The following is an 18,429-nucleotide window of genomic DNA, read 5'->3' on the forward strand; positions in this document are numbered from 1 at the left end:
AGAGAGAGAGAGAGAGAGAGACAGAGACAGAGAGAGAGACAGAGAGAGACAGAGAGAGAGACAGAGAGAGAGAGAGAGAGAGAGTGTCATCTGAGCTCTTTTCATGGAGATATATTTTATTTTGTTTCTGCTCTTTGAACATTAAGTGATCTAGAATTTACCACTTTGTGCAAAAGGATACAAAAGCACAGACAATCCTGAATACCCTTTCAGCTATTCATTTACACACACACAGTTCAATGTGTCTCCTTGTTTCTTTTGAATTCTCTTTACATTTTTTTCCCTAAAATATACCAAAATGGTTAGAGATTTTACAAGACAAATCCAATTATCACATATAAACCCAATCATGGTCTGTGCTTCCCTTTCAAGGAAACATCATAATTTCATTTCACAAAAGCTCTGTATGTGGAATGAAGGCCAAACCTATGAATTCTCTCTGTGGAAAATAAATATTACATATGTTTTTTTTCTTTCTCTCTTGGGAGTTGCCCAGTAGTGTGTTGAGAACATCTAACCCTTGCCTCCATATCAGCTATGAAAACTGCTTGTCAGTGGGACTAAGGCAAATAATCTAATTATTTCTATAGGAGACAGCAGCAAGAGAAGTTAAATTTTTTAAAGCAATATTGTTATCCAGATATCTATAGAGAATGTAGGGTTCCACCTACAGCAACAGCTGATCAGCTTCAATGTCTGTCTATCTGCCTATCTATCTATTTATCTCTATTTTAATATATTTATTTTGCTCATATGTGTATCTATGATATCACGTATATACATTATAAATATGTATATCTATAGATGAATATAAATATTTGTATATATCTACATGGATATGTGTGTAAATTGGGTAAGAAGAAAGCTCGGAAAGGCTGACAAGATGCCATGTTACTCCTCATTATTTAGACTACAGCGTTTTTGCCAGTGAAATGGTTGGGGGAGGGGGGTTGTATGTGGAGGGGGAGGAGCAAAGAAGGGAGACCTGAGGAAACACCCAGTCATATATTCTTCATTATTTTTAAAAATAAAATTATTGGCATAGGAAACATATTAGGGAGGGGAGAGGGAAGTAGGACAGAGGGGGTGTTGTTGGGGTTCACAAAACAGTACAAGCTGGTCTTTGCTTCGATGTCAATTAAGCAAGGGTGATCTCCATTGCTCCCTGTGCCTTAGCACTTAGACTGATGTTCGGTTGATTTATTTTCCCCCTTGTTTTGAATTTTTTTTGACCTTTCAAAAATTCACTAGCTGGGCAGAAATGCCCAGTGGAAGATGTATATCTTTGTGTGGGGGTATTTGCATACATATACATATATGGGGGAGGGTGTTGGGAGGTTGACAACCTGTTACCTACTTTATAATATACTGATGGTACCCACCTATCCCTGTGCACTGCGGGTACAATTCAAAGGAAGAGTAATTAAGGGTGGCTTTTTTTTTATCATTTATTTCTCCTTTTACAAATCAGAAGCTGCTCAGCCTTGATGTGTGATTAGGAATTTGCAGCATTACACATCACATCTCAGTGTTGGAAGCAGAATCTTGTTAACTCTTTCTTGCAATAGCCCTTCCCCCCTTTTTATTCAGTAGAGCTTATCAGTTCACATCTTATCAGGGACAGTATCACTTTAATTTTTTTTAAGAGCATCTGGGACTGAGCTAGGCAAGCCAGCTTTTGCTATGCCATTTAGGTTAGCTCTTTAACTCCTTGGCAGCCAGGAGGCCAGGCTTAGACAGAGAGGACCAAGTCAAACAGGCTGCCTCCTTTCTAGAGGAGTTATTGATTTTTTTTATTTCTTTTTCCCCCAATCAGTGGCTTGCATGACTAACTGTCTCCAGAGGATTTAGACTATAGAGGTTCCCATCTAAATGCTAGAGGTGTCTCTGGATTTGAATAATGGATTCAGAAAAGCACAAACATCACGATTTTCAGATTTCTTCTTGCTGGGATCAGAACTGCCTGTTCAAGACATGGGGGAGAGTGATTCTTTGTCCTTAGAACTTTGAAACTGGGGACTTCTGTAATGACTCCAGTGGGGGCCAGAGGGATACAGAGATCCGGAGGGCCAGTGGTAGATGAGGCTGAGGAGGAATGAGCCCAGACAGCCAGCTAGGAGTGGGTGGGTGTCTGAACTCCTTTCTGCTTTGTCATTTTCCTTCTGTCAGGGGGTGGATGGGGGCAAGGTACTGTGTGTGCAGAAGGCATCAGAAAAACAAATTTGTACATAGTGTATATGCCCAGGGAAGGGGAGGGATTTCATTAGTTGAGGTGAATGGTTTCCCTCTGTGTGAGGGTCATACTAGGAAGGGCCTTTCCTGGCAAAGCCCTAGAGTGCCTTTCATCCATGTTGGAGTTTCTGCTGAATATTATTCTGGGATACATGAAACATGAAGCAGGAGATTTCAAGTCATTTTTAAAGACATTGGAACCTTGGGGAGGTAGCATGTATAGAGTGATGAATTTGAATTAGAAATACCTGGGTTCAAATCTCACCTGTGACATTTATTATCTTGTGACTGTAAGTCACTTAACTTCTTCTAGATGGCCTCTGAGGTATATAACAACAGTAAATCCCTGTTCAATCATGAGCAAAATCATGACAAAAGTCAAGTCAATAAGCATCTATTAATGTCTACTATGGAACAGGCACCATGTTAGATTAGGGATTACACCAACTAGAATTAAGGATCAGAATATATTCTATTTCTATTCAAATTATAGAAAGGCATCCTCAGAGTTCCTAGCACCAGACTGAGATGTGAACAATCTCCATATCCTTGACTTTAGATGTGATGATCCAAATGGTTAATGTCACTGTGTCTTGTCAATTCCACACACACAACATTTCTCACTCCTGTTCCCTTTACTCTACTATGAGAACCACCACCTAATTCTGGTCCTCCTTACCTGCCACTTGAACTATCATGGTAATATCCCTCTTTCCAATCTGTCTTCTTTTCTAAGCCCTCCTCCAAGCAGCAAGTCAAATAATTGTCCCAAAACATAAGGGCCACTGGAGCTTTTCCCTACTCAAGAATTTTTGGTGACTCCCTCATGCCTCTAAACCCAAACCACCAATTCCTCAGGTTGGCATTTTAAAGTCCTTTGGCAACCTGGATCTGGATGACATTTCCAAACTTGTTTCTCACAGTCTTCCTCCCAGTCTACTATCCATTTCCTACCTTTGGTTCATTTTAGGACACTGCTCATCTCCTACTCCATGTCTTAGCACTCAGACCTCTTCCTCTTCACATTTATTCTTGTGAATCCTTCCATCTTGAACTAAGTTGCCACTCCCCAAATGAAGTCTTTCTTGAGTCTCCTAATGGTTAATGTTGCTTCTTACCTTCATGTGTATTTGGTTTGCAGTTAGCTGGCCGTGTGTTTGATCCCTCTAATAGAACATAACTTATTCCATAGTAGGTATAGTTTTTTAAGTGTATCCTCAGGGTCAAAGCATAATGTCTTACACTTAGTAGGTGCCTTCTCAAATGAATAGGTAGATTGAGTTTTGTTGGAAGAAAAATGATGCTCTTAAATGTCCAAAGGAACTGGAGAAAAAAAAAAGTGGGGGTTAATGTTTGAGAGAACAGGCAAAGGAAGCAGAGAAAGGAAGAACTGACTCATCTTCCAGGAGTTTTATTGTTCACATTTATAAACAGAGACAAATATGGATCTATTTTATTTCAGTGATACCTATGAAGCTTAAAAGTCCCAGTTTCCCTAAAAATTCCATACAGATGGAAGAGCCCCCTGGAATGTTGCAAGACGTGTCTCCTTCATTTTGGAGATAGCATGGAATGGGAGAATTTGGAGTCAGAGGAAATGGATTCAAATCCCAGTTTTTCCAATAACTGTCTGTTAGGCCTTCAATTTGCTTTATCTCCCTGGCCTCTCAGTTCCCTCATCTGTAAAATGAAGTACTGGGACCCAGTGCCCTCCCAGGTCTCTTCCAGTACTAAGTCTATGATCCTGTGATCTCATACAGGACTGAATGAGGACGACTAAGTTAAAACAAACCTTGTGAGCCCTTTCCAACATAGCTATGTAAACCAGAACACTCTCCCTACATTATCCACGACTTAGCACAGACAGGAGAGCTTAGGGAATGAGTCACTCAAGAATCCCAGGAGCACCAAGAATGAGGCTACTGCTGAGTCATCCAGAAGTCAGCTCTATACTAAGGCCACAGCCCACCTTCAGTCATGGTTCTGGAGACAGGTGGTGAGAAGGTTCCACCTGTTATCTAGCTATCCTGGGATACAAACAAACACATCAGAGAAATGAGATGAAACAAGAGGGAAGAACAAACATGTTCCTTCCTCTGACAGTCTTTTCCCCCTTTTTTCAACCTGAATGAGCCAGATCATGGGCCAAACCTTCATTTCACTTGGCACCTTGACACATGACAGCATGGAGTAAGGCTTGAGGCCTTGGCTGAGACACAAAACCTAGGCAGGAGGTCCTCATGATAGCCCAGATTCCTTTTTCTTTTTTACATTTGGAAATGTTTTTTTGAACCTCTTGGCAAAGCCCTGAAGATGTGATGAAATGCATTTTACCTACATGCTCTCTTTCCTCTTCTACCAATTCCCACTCTACATTCATGCTCACAAGAGCATGTACAACATGTGTATACACATATGTGCTTATTCCTCATGGTCTCACCTAGTCACCCACCAATTTTACTCTCTAAAATTCGGAAGTCAATTTATATAATCAATGTATTCCTTAATCTATCCATTCATTTTGATCAACAAGTGGTTTAAGGCCAACTATTATGTGGAGGGAAATGAAGAAAACACTAAGGAGGAAGACTTGCTTTCAAGCAGCTTATATTCTAATTGGGGAGATAAAATGTAAGCATCCACAATGATCATTATGAACACAAAGTTTTGAGTTTGAAATGATTTGCATAAATAAGAGGTGGGAGTTCAAAGGAGAAATCACTTCATATTTAAGCACTCTCTTACTGATGTAACTAGCATAGGGCCATTGTACCTTTGCCAAAGGCTGTTGCTTTCTGGAGGAATCGTCTTTCCTCACAAGGTATAGACATTGTGTGTAGGGGTGGAGCATGGGGGAGAAAGGTAGGTGTGTCCTCCCCATGGAGGTCTGGCTTTTTGATTCAGCATAGAACAAGCAGAAAACTGTAAAACAAGAAGGAAGACCACAGGGAGAAAGGATGAACGGTCTTCTCCATACACACTCTAAGTATATGGAAGGATGGAGGCTCCTCTCCATTCCTTCTCTGGCCTAGGTCCACCGTTACCTGATGGTTTGGTTACCAAGTTCATCTCCCAGAGCACACCTACCTCATACTTGTGTGACATTATCTGATATACCAGCTTAGGGACACAGGGCAGTCTGGTGATGGCGAGATATATCTCAAATCCTTGCCTCAGGTTCCAGAATTTATAACACACAATTGTGTCTGTAGTTGTGGCTCCACTATTCAGGCAAAACCTTATGGAACAATATGAGTTTAAGCTGAGTCTTGAAGGGTAGATGACATTTAGACAAAGCAGATAGTAAGGAGGCAGAAGGAAGAGTGTGGTCAAATGGAGAAATGCCTTTACATGGAATTTGGATATTCATGTTTCGATACATCAGGCAATAGAATTCCAGTTCATTTGTTGACTTGCTTCAAATTTTGAGTCCTAAAAGCTTAAAAGATCCACGAGAGAAGGAAATATATCAAAATCCTATGCTAAGCACATTCCAACTACAGAACGGTGCTATATAGCCAGAGTATGATCAGCACTCCCCTTGGAGATGAGGTTTTACTTTGGTAAGTAGCCTCTGATATCTATGTCCTTATGGACACATTGAACTTCATGAACTGTATGTCTTAAGTTAAATTTATTCAAGGAGTTGTTGTTGTTAAGGCACAGGAATCATATTATATCAAAATCTTAGACCAAGAGCTAGAAGATATTTTAAGAATCATTACAAATGAATAAACTAAGACCCATTCAGGTAGTGACTGACCCAAGTTCTTAGAAACACTAAGAGACAGAAGCAGGAATGGAAATCAAGTGTTCTAGCTTCAGAGTCAGCGCTGATTCCATTGCTGCTGCTGCTGCTGCTGCTGCTGATGATGATGATGATGAAGATGATGGTAACCAAAACCAAAACTAACATTTGATATTGGTATTTAATTCCATAGTAATTATATAGCACTTTATATTCATTATCTCTTTCACTGGCCATTTCCCATGCATGGAAGACACTCCCATTTTAGCTCTGCCTTAGAGAGTCTTCTCTTCCTTTAATACATAACTCAGGAATAATCTTCAGCTTGAAGTTTCCTGGTTCTTCTAACTGCTACTGCCATCTTTCTCAAACTACCTTATATCCAACTACTTCTCATTTATCTGAATATATCTACTTTATAATGAGAATTCATCTATACTAAAGCATATATATATGTTTTATATAATATATACTACACAAATATATGAATGTATAATATGTACTATTCAAATATACTCTTGGGTACGCATATGCACATACATATGTGTGTATATATGTAGGCATGTATATATATACACACATACATACATACATATATATATATAAACATATCCCACAGTATACTTCCTGATTCTTTTAATAGAATGTAAGCTCTTTGCAAATAAAGAATATTCTATTCCTTGAACTGGTATTCTAAGTTCCTAGAAATGTTGTTGGAAACTCTCAGGTGCTTAATAAATTCTCATTGGTGAAGTAATGCACTTCACTTCATCTCCATTATTCTAAGACCTGTTGTTGATGCAACTTGTCTGTATCAAACTTGGGCAACTTACATAGGGTCTTTGGATGTCCATATTTTCATTTTTGCATTATATAGTTCATTGGCTGCACCTTGTTTTCTGATTTAACTCATCAATCACATGATTAAATGAAGTAAGATAATAGGTGCTAAAGTTCTGGACTTGGAGTCAGGAGACACATGTGATCTAATTATGCCTACAGTCCTTATTAGCTGTGTGACCAAGACCAATTCAGTTAACCTCTCTGAATTTTGCTTTTCTTGTCTACAAAAATCAAGATAATAATACCTGTAATGTCTACCTCACAGGGATTCTGTGATGTTCAAATGAACTAAGGTATATAAAGAGTTTCATAAACTTTAAAGTATAAAATTAAACAGAGTGATCTCTCTCATCCAGTGACATTGTTATAATTACTTTTATCATTTTATTATTAAACAAAATGATGATTAATTCTACCTTCTCAAATTAAGTAGTGCTACTGTAGTTCTCCAAGCTTTACTGTATTAAGATGGGTGGAAGATGAAATATGGTTGTTAAAAAATAAGATGTTACAGTATGCTATAAACAGAAGCTTTTCTGACACTCGCATTTTACAGTAAGCCCACTTTTAAAACCACATAGAATCTTTAAATAGAGCTTTTCTCTATTGCAACATCTTGTGTTTGCATAGTACCCAACTTATTTTAAAATATTCTCCAACATGAAGAGAAAGCCCAATTCGTTTGCATAGTAGACACCAAGATTAGTTTGAAAACAGTAAAAAATATAAAGAAAATGGAATAATAGAATTGACTGTTTCCTATTTTTTAAAGGCATTCCTAAATGAATGAATACAAGGTTTTTTAATAGCTTTAGGAATAAACATAGTGAAAGTTATCTCCATATGATGAAGTACAATAATTGTAATAAAGTACTTTTCAATTTCTCCTCTTTCAGACCAAAGTCACACATGTCCTGCCAGAGACTTCCCTTTGTGAATGTGTGCACATAGATTTGAAGTCTTATTCATCCTTCAGATTCAACTCCAACACTCCTCCCATACATGAAGCCTTCTTTGATACCCTTAGCCAACACTGATTCCTCCCCTTCTAAACTCATCTCATGCCATTTTATTTTTTTTACTTTTCTAATGGGTCTATTATGTTTAAATTGGGCGGGCTAGGTGGTGCAGTGGATAGAGCACTGGGTTTGGAGCAAGGAAAACAGATTCACGAATTAAAATCTAACCTCAGCCACTCACTAGCTATATGAACTAGGGGAAAGTATTTTTTTTCAGAATTTATTTATTTATTTTTACTTTTTAACATTCATTGTCACCAGACTTTTAGTTCCAAATTTTATCCCCATCTGTCCCCTATTCCCCCCCCCAAGATGGCAAGCACACTGATTACCCTTCCCCTAGTTTGCCCTCTCATATACCCTAGGCAAGTTATTTAGCCATGTTTGCCTCAGTTTCCTCATGTGTAAAATGAACTAGAGAAGGAAATGGCAAACCATTTCAATATTTTTGCAAAGAATATCCCCAAAATGTGGTCACAAAGAATGAAAGGACTTAGCAACAATGTTTAAATTTGTATTATTAGTTCTTTGTTCACATCTTATTCTATTCAACAAATCATTGATTTGTATGTCATGAAATGGACCTTTCTGTCTTTAACAGTGACTCACCCAGGGCACTGATGTACTTAATAAATATCTAAGATATGACTTACATGTTGACCTTTTTTCTTGGTCGTAGGGGAGATAGAGAAGGGAGGGGAGCTTATCCTCTGATTTCATTGGTTTAGGAGACTTCAGGTAAGTATCTGGACTCACCACCAACACCAATGTAAATCACGATCACTCTATAATTTAAATTCTAAATCACCCACATCACTTGACTTAATAAGTCAAGTGACTTTCCCAGGGTGACATAGACAGGATAAGGTGGCACTTGAAGGTGTGTAGTTTGAGTCAAGACAGATTTACCATTATACAACCATGTGTATAAATATTGTTCTCTATATTGTTCCCTACATTTAAAGGGACTGAAATCCACATGCATGGAGGGATTGCCCACACCAGGTACAATGACTTTCCTAGGGAGAGCAGTTATCACAGTCACAGTGTCTTCCTTCATATTTGTCTAGAGGCACAAGGTACAAATACCCACTAGTGATCATCCTTAGGGATCAACCACTAGAGTACCCCTCTTCCATATTCCTTCCTCTGACAACCCCTAGAGGGGCAAGGACCCGTGATTCTCTGAGAAATGGACCTCCCCCTCCTGGAGCAACTGTGTCCAAGATAGGCCACCATGCTTCACTCAGTCCCCAGCCTCCCACTCATCTAAATTAATTGTGGGGATTAGTTTTGACTACTTACAGTTCTAACAATCACCAATGAAATTATGGAGATGTGATTTATTCAAATATTAAGGAAGGAGATTTTCTACTCAAAACAATCCAAAGAACCAGGTCCCCAGACGTTCTATCTTCTACCACTTTCCACAGCTATCAATAGAGGGATAACACAATGGAGAAAGCTTTGGAGGGAGACAAAGTTTTGGAAGGACCTGCATCTAGTAGGTCAAACTCTGCCTTCAAAGGAGAGATGTAGGGTTTACTTAATAGAGAGGTGTGAATGAATGACTATTCATTTAGTGACTGTTCTCAGCTTCTTTGATTGAACATGATATTCAGAGGTGGAGAACCACACTCTATTATTCACATTCTTGACCAACACCTAGTCAGTGTTATATTACAAAGAAGACAAATTTTGCAATAATACCTATCTGGAAGGTAGATAGAGCACTAGCCCTGCAGTCTGGAAGACCTGACTTCAAAATCAGTCTCAAATATTTACTAGCTGTGTGACTGCACAAGTCACATAGCCTCTGTTTGCCTCGTCATCTGTAAAAAGAGGATTTGCCTTATCACCTGTAAAAAGAGCATAATAATAGCATCTATATCACAGAGTTGTCATAAGGATCACATAAAATAATGTTTGTGAAAGTCTGGCATATAGTAAGAAAGTCTGGCATATTGTCTTCCCTCCTACCCCTCCTGAAGATATAAGATATCTGTGTGGCACACAGTTTAAGAAGCACTGAAGGGATCACAAGTAGAAAAAATTTAAGAAGGCCTGCCTAAGAGTGTGTTAATTCTTATCATTATTTCATCCTCACTACAACTCTGAAGAGTAGGTACTAGTAAGGATTGAAGGCCAGATTTGAACTCAGGTCTTCCTGACTTCAGTCCTACTGTTCTATGCACTGTCCTACCCAGATGGTATCCTGGACAGAGACTAATGTGGGACTTCAAAGATCATCTCCATTTCATTTGATGAATGAGGAAACAGGTTCAGCAAGTAGAAATGATTTTCTGAAAACCAATGGATGAGAGCAGAAATAAGAGAATGGCCAAGCCCTGGACCAGACACCAAAGCCCTCTTGAGTTTCTCAGCTTACCTATATATGTAATATAATCTATTTCATGCTTTAAATTCACCTCCATTAACTCGTTCAACTCCTAATAACTCTGATAAATGGGTAGGACAACTAGCATTGTGCCCATAATTTGTATTATTTTGTCATTTTCAGTCATATCCAGCTCTTTGTGACCCCCTTTGTTGTTTTTCTTGGCAAACATTTTGAAGTGGTTTGTCATTTCCTTCTATAACTCATTTTACTGAGGAAGAAACTGAGACAGGTTGCCCAGGGTCACACAGCTAGTCATTTTCTGAGGACAGATTTGAACTCGGTTGTTTCTGACTCCAGGCTAACTGACCTATCCTCTTCCAGTTCATAACCACCTTATGTCCATAATAGAGATGCTCAAACAATGAGATTAAAAAATGAAGGTCACATTGTAAATGACAGAGTCAGGATCTGATTCCAGGTCCTCTGATTCCAGTTCCAGCTCTCTTTCCCCTGTGATACCTTTTCATTAGATTTAGTAAATTTTCACTAGGGAAAAAAAGTTTAGGAGAAGGAAGGAGCAGTTTGATTTCTTATCAAGTAGATAAACAGACCATCTGGAGAAGTCTGCTACAAATAGGAATGCCAGGACTTGGAAGGGAAGAAATACAAAGAATTGAGAGAGTTGTGATGCATGGTGTTGGTGAGGCTGTTGCCTATTCAAAATGCCTTTTAAAATTGTACCCATTTTATCATATAAAGAAAATATCAGTGTATTCTCTAATGACAAGAGGGCGAGTGGAGGTAAGAGAGGAGGAGGGGGAGATAGTTCATTATTGTAAAGTACCTCTCTTCTCAGGACTTCCAAGTGGTAGAATCCTTAGAGGTGAAAGCTCATCTAATCCAACCCCCTTATTTTTCTTAGGTGAAACTAAGACCTAGAGAGGTTAAATAACTTGCTTGAGCCCATATATGTTTGTTCCCAACTTTAAAGCCCCATTTACCTCTAAAGTATAAGGAAGTTGAATTGAATGTCACTACAGCCATGCCTCAAATTATCAAAAGATTCAAACTGGACTCTACCCTATATCACAAGGCCTTTGCACATTTTGGAAAATGAGTCCATTTCTCTTCAAGATAATATGAAGTGGCTTCTAATAAGAACCAAGGGTTCCTTCTCAGTTATCGCTGTTCAGTCATGACTGCCTCTTCATGACCCCATTTGGGGTATTATTGACAGAGATACTGGACTTGTTTGCCATTACACTATTCCAGTTCATTTTAGATATGAGGAAAGTAAGGCAAACAGGGTGAGTTGACTCACCCAGGGTCACAAAGCTAGTAAGTGTTTGAGGCTGAATTGGACATGATTTAATAACTGCCATGAGATTGGGTCATGGAGATTTGTTATTGCTGACCTCATTGTGGGCCAACCTACTACTTCCCAAGGCAATCTGTCTCACTCTTGGCCAGTTCTAATTGCTAGGAATGTTTCCTTGTATCAAGCATCGATCCCAATCTCAGCAACTTCCACTCATTAGCCTTAGTTCAATCCTCTGGGGCCTAGAACAAGTCCACTTCCTTCTTTCTGTGAAATCCCTCCTGAGGGTCTGTATTATTTCCTTTGATCTCCTCTGAAAGTGCTCTAGCTTCTTAAATATGGCACTCAGAACTGAATGAAATATTCCAAGTGTAGTGTGACTATAGGAGAATACAATGTGACCATGACTGCCCTGCTCCTAGGCATTATGTCTAATGAAGCCTAAGATACATAGATGTGTTTGGTTGCCAGGTTTAAACTTGAGGCTCATTAAAGCCTCCAGATTTTTCAGATTATTTTCTATCAAAATTTTCCTAATATCTAATGCTATATTTAGTTATTTTCTATTATAAAATTTTATTGCCTACATATGTGCTTTGGAATTTGTGAAGCTTTGGGGTTGGAAGAAAATGAATGTATGTGCATGTGTGTGTGTTCATGTGTGTATGCATATGCATATTAAATTTGTATGTGATTGAATGATTAGGTTCCTGGCAGCTAGGTGGTAGAGTGGAAAGTGTAGAATGTGAATTCAGCAAGATTTGGATTCTAATTCTGCTTCTTACACTTAATATCTTGGTGATTCTGGGAAAGTCATTCGATCTCTATCCTAACTTCATCTTCCGCATTTGTAAAATGAGGATAATAATAGTACATACCTTTGTGAGTTATTTATAAAATTAATTCAATATTTTATTTCCCACCATTACACATAAATACAATTTTAAACATTTCTTTAAAAAATTTGAGATCCAAATTCTCTGCTTCCCTCTTTCCCCTCATTGAGAAGCTAAGCAATGTGATATAGGTTAATACATGTGCATTCATGCAAAACATATTTCCATGTTAGTACAGTTGCGAAAGAAAACACAGGCAAAAATAAAAATGGGAAATATAAACAAAGTTTTTTTTTTAAGTATGCATCAATCTATGCTCAGGCGCTACAAGTTCTTTCTTTGGAGATGTATAGCATTTTTCATCAGGAGTCCTTTGGAATGATCTTGGATCATTGTATTGCTGAGAATAGTAAGTCATTCACAGCTGAATATCATACAATATTGCTGTTACTGTGTATAATGTCATTTTCATTCTGCTCATTTCACTTTGCATCAGTTCATGTAAATATTTTCAGGTTTTTCTGAAAGCCTCCTGCTTGTTTGATGTTTGTTATAAGGAATAATGAGACAACATCCAAAAACAATCTGCACACCTTAAAGTGCTACAGAAATATTAGTCATTGTTACCATGATCAATATCATCATCCACATTATTATTTTCGTCCTCCTTGCCATCAGCCTCAATGAATTTATAATCACTGTAGGTAAAAGGACACACTGCAATTCACTGTATTTGAGAACCAGATGTGGATTGAAGTCTAGACTCACCTCTTTGCTGACTGTGTGACTCTGATCAAGTTATTTGCCTCTATGGGCCTCAGTTTCCTGATACTGTATAATTAGGAGGTTGAGCCAGATGGTTTCTAAGGTTGATTCCAGTTCTTATTCTGATGAATCAATTCTATCATCATCTCTCATGTCAGAATTAATTAATAAAATGAGGTAGTATGAGATTAAATATTAGAATTATTATACAGTTCAGCAGCCACATATTTGTGTTTTGTAAAGTGCCATAGTACGTCAGAAGTATGTATTTGTAGCTAGAGCAGTCATCAAGCCGGGGCTTGATGGAAGGGGCAGTAATTAACTTGCACCTTGAAGGACAGGTAGGGTTTGGACAACTGGAAATGGAGGGCATAATAAAGCACATTAAAATTGCCAGATGGCACTTTGGGCCTTCTCTTCCTTTGCACATAATAAGTAATTAATAAAGATGTGTTGATGATAATGACTCCAAGTATCTGTGATTTATGAATGTAGGTGCTAAATCTCCTAATACAAACATCTTCCCCATGCCTTGGGAAATATGTTCATGAGTTTCTGTGGTTTAATACTGGGAGGGCATCCATTTAAAGATGAACCACTCTACTTGATAAACATGGTCCTCAAAGAGAACATGTGTAGTTGATCAGTAGGTCCATTCTTCAAACACATTAAGGCCAGTGGAACCAATCAATGCTTGCGTTCCACTTCCATAACCATGGGAATTCAGCATTGCCTCTTTACCTCGATGATGTGTCAGAGTAGGACTTCATAAGAATATCCATTCATCTATCTATATAGTTATAGATTATATATAAATATAGGCTATTATTATTAATGATAATTTTTGGAACATGAGGAAGACAAGGGATGAAGGCATGAAGTTGTTACATAGTTTGGGGAGGGGAGTGGACAGTGAAAAGACAACCTCTGGGAATCAGGGACTTTTGATTGGGGAACAACAAGAAAGATATTTAGCTCCGTAGGATGGGACCATACAGTTATAGGCCTTCAATTTCAGCCTGTACAGTGGATGTAAATCTTTGAAATTCTCAGAGACTAAGGAAAGCTCACAAAAGATTGCCAATTTGTGTCATCACAATATTTTTTAATTAAGGTATAAATTCCAAGGAGCACAAGATCTCACTCTCTTCCTTAGAAAATTTTATTGTTAATTGTATTAGTCTTAAGTCTTAAAACAAAATAAAATCTAATTAAAGATAGAAAAAAAAAAGGATAATGAGATTATTTCTCTCAGTTTTGCCCTTTCCAGGGACCAGATGTCAGGGAAATTGCTTATTTTTTTGAAGAGAGAGATAGGGCTATATTTTCTTTCTTTCGGAAAGAAATCATTGATATCAGGTGTGCCTGCGTGTTTGGTTAAAGTTCAACTTTGATGACACAAATACCCACTTACCAGTGGGAGTCACATGTGAGTAACGGAGGGTGAGCTTAATTCACTAGGGAGTACTTTGCCTGCAAAATTCCAATTATCAGCCAACTTATCAGTACACTGGTAAATGAAATAAGGCTTATGAAGTGCCCTCCAATGTATTCAATAGTAAGAAACAGCAGAAATTTCTAACATCTTTACCAGAAGTGCAGATGAAAGAGAGATGGACTTGCAAACACTCTCTTGGCTCTACCATTTACTAGCTAGGGATTCCCCTGGCAAAGTCATTGAACATCTCTGAACATCAGTATCCTCTTCTGAAAAGTGGACATAACAATCATTGTCCTGTCTGCCTCACAAGGAAAGTGCTCGATTTTTATGTGATAAGACCTGGGCTCAAATCCTAATATTCCTAGTAAAAAATGACAAAGCTAGGATTTGAACTGGATTTCTTCTTATACCAAATTCAAAGGTCTTTGCACTGCTTCACAGCTGCCTCCCAAGTCAGATCACTTCAATTTGTGAACCTCAGATCCCTCATTTGTAAAATGAGGAAATGGGACACAATTATCCCCAAGATTTTTTTTCAGCAAGAATATTCTGTTTTTTTGTTTGTTTGTTTTTTTAATGGGGAATGCTAAGGAAATCAAAATGAAATAACATCTGTGGAAGCTCAAAGATGGTAAAGAGCTCTTCTAAATTAAGGTGGAAGAATCTTAAAAAATATTACATTGATTTTAAGGACACACCCAAATTGAAGTATCAGGATTTATGTAATTTTGCTGAATGAACTCTCCTCTATCCCCTGGGAATGGATTTGAATCCAGAATCCATCGGCCACCACAAGGTAGGAAGTGCCTCTAAAAGCCAAATCAACATCATTAACTTTCACTGGATGGAGATGAGGCAGCCCCTAGGTAACTTTCTCAAACTTCTTCCATTCATAGATGACACAGCTGGGTAGAAATTAGTCTCTAAAAATACTTTCACACAACCTGCTTGTTTTCTAGTCACTGTCTGCTTATGTTATGCGCATTCCATCTGTCAATAGATATGAGTCACACATTCGACCTTTCAGTTTCACTTGCGCACATAAATTTCTTCCAATTTCCTGTGAAACAAACACTTTTAACTCTTTAGGGTTTTGTCATTGCCCACATGACACCTTTCAGTGATGCAAAGGTCCAAGGAAGCCCTCAAGTGTGTGTGGTAAGAAGTAGGAGCCTCATGTTCTTTGTGGAACTGTTCATCATAGAAAGAGATTACATTTCCATTATTTGCCAAGGAGAAACACACACACACACACACACACATTTGACAACCATCAAAAAAACAACAGCAACAAAAAGGAGCAGATATAGCCAAAAGACTTCCCTTGACATTGGCTAACAAGGTTAAAATGAGATAGACAAAAATCAGATGCCACCTTGAATATCCATCCATCAATGAAAACCTATCTTCAGAATGAAAGAGTGCTCTCTCTCTCTCTCTCTCTCTCTCTCTCTCTCTCTCTCTGTCTCTCCTTCTCCTTCTTTTCCTTCTTCTTCTTCTTCTTCTTCTTCTTCTTCTTCTTCTTCTTCTTCTTCTTCTTCTTCTTCTTCTTCTTCTTCTTCTTCTTCTTCTTCTCCTTCTCCTCCTCCTCCTCCTCCTCCTCCTCCTCTCCTTTTCTCCTTTCCTTTCTAAACAATTCTAGTGAAAAAGTCCTCCAAACTCCTTCAGGGAACTCAAAGTTCATGCTTTGCATAATTGAGACATGACTAACTGCTTGAATAAAATCATCCAATTTCATTTCCTTTCCAATTCAACACAATGAGTTACTTAAGGTAGAAAGAGACAGCAAACAGGAGCAGATCATTACTTTATGGAATTTAGTAGGAAAAAAATTGATTTGGAGCCTTGAAAAGAGCCTCACAACTTGCGTTTTAGATATAAATAGGTAATAAATAGAAGTTACCTAAAGCCTTTTAATTGCTGTAAGTTTTTTTTAACACATAACTGAAAAAGAACAGAGTCATAACTAGGATTGGGTGCCTGGAGTTTTGTCCAAAGAAGCCAAATTTAGAAGGATGATTAAGTGTCTGAGCTTCATAGAGAAAATATATTTTAGCAACTAGTTCCCTTACTAGCTGGGAATTCCATTGACAAAGCTATTTAAACTCTCTGAGCTTTAGTTCCAGAGTTAGAATGCACCTTGGAGGCCATCAAGTCCAATCTGAGCCTGAAAAACCTAATATAACTATGATGCAGTTACCTAGGTTTTCTTGAAGACTTTTAGTTAGAAGAAACCCATTACATTGTAAGGAAGATCATTCACCTTTTGTATTACTTTAACTCTTAGGCTATTGCTTCTGAAATACAGCAAAAGAAGAGGAACACTTGAAGTAGTATGCTACACCATGTAGTGGGCTGAAATGTATTTCTCCACTCCTCCATTTGCCATTTACCCTCCCCAAAGCTAGGGGCCCATCTTGGTAGAATTAAACAATGATAAAGTTATCTACTGAGCAGGTAGCATTACCATGTGTCTGTTGGTAATAAAGATATAAGAAAGGAAGATAGGCCCTGCCCTTAAGTATTTATATGGCACCTACTGTATGCTAAGGTACTGTGTCATATGTTTAAAAAAATACCTCATTTGATCTTTACAACACCAAAGGTAGGTGCAATTTTCTATATTTTACAGTTGAGGTAACTGAGGTCAGGTGTTTTGTGCAGGGTTGTACAATTATTAAATGCCTGATGCTGGATTTAAACTTAGATTTGCTTAATTCCAGACCCTGAAGTCTATCCACTCAACTACCAGTTGCCTCCATAAGAACTTTACATTCTAATTAGAAAGAAAAATATAGAGAAGACCAGCAAAGGATGTTTTGGATAGAGAAGTTACATGCTGAATAGCATCATAGGACGAGTGATTGATACAGTGATAACCTTTTGTGAGCACTCTGAAGGTTTCTACTCTGTCCCCTCTTACACATATAGGTGTTGTCCTGGTCTCTCACCCCTCAGCTAAAGAAGTGCTTAGTACTCCTTTACACACACACACACACACACACACACACACACACGCAATTTATGATGGAATAAAGGTAATTAGTCACATACAATTGATAAGAAACAAATGTTTGCATATCCCATGTCTTTTTATTTGTTCTAGGGGTTATGTAGAATGGGAGATATATTAATAATACCTCTCCTCAAATCCATTTCCTGCCTTTTAAGGTTATGAATCATAAGAAAGCTGAGACAATCAGTCAAAAAGCATAAATTAAACACCTATCATATGCCAGGCACTGTGATGGATCCTGGGACACAAAGATAGAAACTGAAACATCCTACCATCAACACTATCATCATCATCACCATCACCATCATCATCATCACAATCCTCAAGCATTTATTAAGTGGCAAGTATGTGTTAGGCATTCTACTAAGTTCTGATGATAAAAAAAGAAAGGCAAAAACATAGTCTTTGCTCCCAAGGGGCTCACATTCTAGTGGGAAGAAAAAATATGGGAACAACTATGTTATTATGAGAAATATAAAGTGTAACTGGAATTAATATCAGAGAGAAAGCACTAAAAGTTGGTGGAACTGGTAAGGATTCCTGTAGAAATTAGAATTTGAGATGATCTGGAGAAAAGACAGTCATGAGATGATGAAGGGGAGCATTTCAGATATGAAGGATAGCCAATGCAATGACAATGTCCACTTTATCTTCCAAGATCCGCTTTCTGAAGCCCACCAGAAGAAGGTCAAAACTGTTTTTTTCATTTGCTAACATTTATCTCTTCCTTCTCTTTCAGTCTTTTGGCCATTTCAATGTCCCAAAGTTCATCAGCTTAGGATATTTTTTGCAAGGAAACAGAAAGGATGAGAAAACTCAAGCCAGATTGGCAATGAGCCCAGAAAAGAGATTCCACAAATGATTATAATG

This window comes from Petaurus breviceps, unplaced genomic scaffold (genome assembly GCF_028583685.1).
Source record: "Petaurus breviceps papuanus isolate PSGF00001 unplaced genomic scaffold, PetGlider_PUasm1.0 188, whole genome shotgun sequence".
Taxonomy (NCBI): Eukaryota; Metazoa; Chordata; class Mammalia; order Diprotodontia; family Petauridae; genus Petaurus; species Petaurus breviceps.